Source organism: Chenopodium quinoa, unplaced genomic scaffold (assembly GCF_001683475.1).
Source record: "Chenopodium quinoa cultivar QQ74 unplaced genomic scaffold, ASM168347v1, whole genome shotgun sequence".
NCBI lineage: Eukaryota > Viridiplantae > Streptophyta > Magnoliopsida > Caryophyllales > Amaranthaceae > Chenopodium > Chenopodium quinoa.
Genome location: NW_018742484.1, coordinates 1,353,437 through 1,359,262, shown reverse-complemented (window position 1 = coordinate 1,359,262; position 5,826 = coordinate 1,353,437).

The following is a 5,826-nucleotide window of genomic DNA, read 5'->3' as shown; positions in this document are numbered from 1 at the left end:
CCAATTAGAACAGTTATAAAATGGATTAGGATTACTCAGTCAGTTAGAAGAAAGTACATAGCTATGTGTAAAGAGAGAGGTCTTAAGAAAAGACAATGGTCTATTGATACCCCTACCCGTTGGAATTCTACTTTCAAGTTGTTGAGTGATGCTATAAAGTATCGTGATATTTTGACCCAACTTTACAATGAGACTCGTGTTGATCCTACTGAGTTAATAACCGAAAGTCATTGGACTAATGCTTCTTTTGTTCGTGATGTTTTAAATGCTTTTGATAGTGCAACTCATATTTTCTCTTATATTTATGAGCCTAACGTTCATTTAGTCATAATTGAGTGTGTTAAAGTTGTTCACACCATCGAAGAGCATATGAAGATTGATGGACTTCGTCCCGTTCTTGATAGCATGAAACGTAAGTGACATACTTATTTTAGTGAATTTCCAATCATTTATGGAATTGCTGCTATTCTTGACCCCGGTGTCAAAGCTGAAGGTTTGGAAAATCTTTTAGAATTTTATTATACAAGTTTAAGTATCGATTATGATGTTAGTGAATATATTAACAAATGCAAATCTGTTTTGGGAGACCTTTATGATCATTATGCATCTATTTATGGTTTTGATTTGGCAACACCAACTACTACTAGCACTTCCGATTCTAGATTTGGTTTTCTTGATAAAGTTATGAAAAAAAAAACACAAAGCATCTACATCATTCTCATCATCATCTTCTTCAACACTTGCTATTAATGATTATTTGTCATATCAACATGAGACCAACAACAACTTTCAAATTATAAAATGGTGGCAAGAACATAAAAAAAGTTTTCCTATATTGGCGAGAATTGCAAAAGATATACTTGCAGTTCCCGCTTCATCTGTTGCTTCCGAGTCTGCTTTTAGTGCAGGTAGAAGAGTGTTAGATGAAAAAAGATCTCGCTTAACTCCGGAAAGCATTCAAATTTGTGTTTGTAAGAAAGATTGGGATCAAGCTGAAAGAAGAACTCAAGGTTTAAAGGAAGACGAAGACGATGAAGATGATCCTGTGATGATATTGGAGTCGTCAACGGATGATGCAGCTTCCGGGGATGATGATGCAACAAACATGGGTGGCTAGAAAAGTCTAAATCAGGTACGCTAAGAACTACGTGGGCTTTGATTCTTTCGGGATACGTAGGCAACTTATTTTTCGAAAATTACAATTTAATTGCAAAATTAAATTTTAGTTTTCTAAAGATAGGTCCAAGCCCCCCCCCCCAAATTTCAAAAGAAGTACAATATAAGAACTACGCTGGCTTTGATTCCTTATTTTATAATATAAGGATACGTAGGCATCTTAATTAAGAGCAAGCCATCAAATTGTTAATTTTGTAAAAATTAAAACACCACACAACCCACCCGACCCTAACCCACGAACCCACCCGACCCTAACCCACAAACCCACCCGACCCTAACCCACCTAACCCACAAACCCACCGGACCCTAACCCACTAACCCACCTAACCCACAAACCCACCCGACCCTAACCCACTAACCCACCCTTCGACCCACCCTAACTCACTAACCCACCTTGACCCGTCTAACCCACGAACCTAGCTCGACCCACCCATGACCCGTCTAACCCACAAACCCAGCTCGACCCACCCACGATCCGTCTAACCCACAAACCCAGCTCGACCCACCCACGACTCGTCTAACCCACGAACCTAACCCTGGTGTGTCCAACTTCTCCGACCCAACCCACGACCTGGCCCACCCTACCCTACGTGTGTCGTGCCGTGTGTCATGAAACCCCAACCCGCGACCCACCTAACCCTAACCCAGCTCGCACGACTCGCACGGTGGACACCTCTACCTCTAACTATACATTGTGTTTTTGCAACTCATAGATAAAGGATCATTAATTAATGATAGGCCAAATAACACTTACAATGAAAATCGTTCCTAATAGAAATCATATCTAAAAACAGGATACAAATTTGAACTATTATTCTACCAATAAATATAATAGATGTTTCTATTAGATAGACTCCCCCATAACATAATTCTTTTTTGACCTAATTTATCACAAATTAAAATATCTTTACCAATGAGAGACACACACAAATGGTATGTCAAATTAGGAGAATAATTAGAAATGCTTTTCCAATAGAATTTCATGCTTTTTGTACACCTACTTTAATCATTCATAGTATATAATTTAAATAAGTAAAAGTCATAAAAACAGAAAAGATATTTTAAAAGTACATATACCAAGACCTCACATGTTTATGTTTTTCCTTACACCTATGTCATACTAAATGGTGTTAAGATATAAAAATCTAAATTTTAATATTTTAGGGGGGTGGGGGGGTTGGGGAATTTATAACCAATACCTAAATTTGGTGCTAAACTTCTAATATACCAAATACAACATCTAGCTTTACAATATTCAATGAGACTCAGGTGTTTTAACATGCTCATCGAGTAATTATCATGTGTTGAGCACATAACAAAAAGAATAAAAGATTGTATAACTTCACACTCGAGTGTTAGGTCTACTCATTCTTAAATCATCTTAATTATTAGACAGCTTTTATTGTCTAATAATATTTAATTAGATCTTTGGCATTGTATGCCCATCTTAGACTCTTAGTAGCTACAAAAGCTACACTTACGGCTTAGCTTATACATCAATCATTATGATATTTAATTGTTAGAACCCTATTTTAAGTGTATACGAAAGTACCTTAAATGTTAATTACACATGCAATCATACGTAGAATGAAGCTCCTTATTGGTTGACTTTCAATTATAGACATAATTAAATATTGTTGCCAACTGGCAATGGCTTACTAATTGCCTACAAATGGCTTGTTGAGAGTATTACACGTATCACTCTACTTAGACTTTTTAACCGTTGAAGTTTTTTCATGTATTTTAAAGAAAAGTAGTACTATCATTTAGTTGCTAATTATAAAAATTATTTAAGGGTGGTTGACTTTTTGTATTTTTTGATCCGAAATGAAACAAGCGTTTACTTGGTTTTTTTTTTTTAAATAAGAAATGGGCTCCTGTGTTGAAGTAACATAGCTATTTTTTTTAATACCTACGTACGACTTAGTGACATAATTTGCGCCATGCACATCACTACTTCCCGACATCAATCCGAAGGCAAAGCAATGTCGACTTTTAAAAAATGGATGATGAATGAGCATAATCATACTTCATTTTCATATATAACATTAAAGAGAATAACTATGTTGTTTTGAGGTACAAACATCATGCATTAACGTGCAAGCTACGATGTCATATTCAAGTTTAAATCCAAATTCAGAAAAAGTCTATGAAAATCGAAATTGAATAGGTTTCTAAATTCAAATGATGAGAGTATGAGACTTGTATTGTATTCGACTCTCACCTCCCTTAAGGGGAATAATTTTTCCTAATTAGCAATTCCAAAAAGAGGAATTACACATGTATCAACATCGCAAAATCAACATATTGGAATCATGAGGCAAACACACTTTCACTAACCCCAAGAAGTTTCGCCCAAACCACCCAATACAGGGTATTAATTTGTGTGTGACACATATATATGCATATGGTTGACAGCTCCATATACACGCCATACACATTAAAAATGTGTTCGAACTTATCAAATTAAACATCACGTTCACGTATTTCTTATTTTACAATTTGAGAATCAAAATATCTAACTAAGACATTTCTATACATGACTTGGACACTTTAAGAATAACTTTATGATTAACTCTAATAAAGTTTGCTAAAAATAAATGTTTTTAACAAAAAAAAAGAACTCCGTATGTACTTTATTACACACCATCGTCGTCATCAAATTTGTATGTCGCATGCATATATACCGATTCAAAATCCTTTCTTGCCTAATAAACTCTAATTAAATAAAAAAAATTTATCTGGTAACCCTAGCATGTATGTTAAATAGGAAAAAATAGTAATAAAAACTTAATTAAAAAAACAAAAAAAATTGTTTTTGAACAAATGAATTATTTAAAACATAACATGTCTTCGCATACCTGTTTTTTTTTTTTTTTTTTCTTTCTCTTGTGTGTACCAATTTTTATATCCATGATTTTATATAGAGCCTAGAGATTGGAAATGTTAAAACTTAAATCTAGTTATGTTGCTATAACAATTATCTAAAGTACGTAGAACTTATTAATAATGGTGATCCTAATTAATATTGTCAAAATAACTTTAGCAACTAATCTAACTATTGATTGCTATGATAAAGAATCGTGACATGTTGTTTGGTTTGCCAAATTTTTTTGTTGAGATACAAGAACTTTGACTTTTTCGGAAAGTACATTCTAAGAGGGAGTTAAGCTAGGAACTTCGTCCATTATATATTGGGAAGTACAACTTCCAATGAAATTGTACTTATAGACTTATTATTGTGAACCAAATAACTACATGCATCATAGTTCAATATTAATTAATTGTGTGTTATGTCAAATTGTCAACCAGTCTAGGATTGAGCAATAATTTATAAAATTAAGCTAATTTTGAAAAACTCATTTTTATCCAAACTAATTTTTTTTTTATACAACCGATTTTTATAATGTCAAGGTGATTTTTAGGTTTGATATATCTTAAAAATACAAAGTATAAATATATGTAATAACACATCGAATGTACAAGAATTAACAATAAAAAAATTTAACTCAGAATTTTCTTTTAACATGTGATTTTTTATTTTTTTAAAAAAAAGGGTATAGTAAGAGGGACTCTACTTATTCGGTATCTATTACATGTCAACCCAACTTTGCTGGTCAGACTCATCGAAAAGTGAGGGAGAAGGATATAGAGAATCCTCACATATCCAAAGAACCCTTATTGGAATCTGATTCCATAATCGACCAACCACTTCAGTACTTCACCATTAGGCCAAACACTTTACTACTAAGCTAAGCACGGCTTGATTGCTAGGTTTAATACAGAGTATGTGATTATTGGTAAATGGAAAACTGAAATGCCTATTAACATCCTCCTCATCATGTAGGGCATATAAGCCACTCACTCTAAATTTATTGATATACAAAGATTTGCAATGAGTAAAAGGTGCACACAGCACACGGTGCCAGTGTGATATAGCTGGAATTTCCAACCTTAAACAGTGATGGCCAACTTCCAAAGATTTGGTACATCACGAAAAGTTTATAAAATCATACTATTATCATACCAAAAGGTTGTAAAAGTCTAAATTATTATACTATGTGACAAGTTAAAATTAAAAATATGATTTTGTGTGTATAACCTAAAGGAGAAAAAAGAAGGATAAGAATCTAGCCTAGTCACAGTAACAGCTACTTTCATTCTACAATAATAGACAAATATCAAATATACATCACATCTCCATGTCATTATGCACGTACTACTATTATTTAATTTTTTTAAGAAAATACGCATGCATGTAACACTCCACTATTTGATGTGAGTAAAGTTACAAATCCAACATACTCTTTCAGTTATTTTGTTCTTTCCATTTGGAATGTTTCAATTATAATTAAAGTCAAACATTAAACATATTCTTGTAAAACATTACTCGTATGTATGATATTACATAAAATTATTTTGATAGATCCGTCTTATTATGTTAGCTTTTTATTAAATTTTGTAAATTTATAATCGTTTAATTAATGATTTTTGTATAGAAAAATTAGCATTGGAATTTGTATAAAAGCAAAGAGGTCAAAAATAACTTTTATTGTCTCGCTAAAAGATTTTAAATGGGAAGAATGAACAAATAATAGAACCAAAAGGAACAATTAACACTTGAGAAAGTAATAGAAATATAATAAGTTT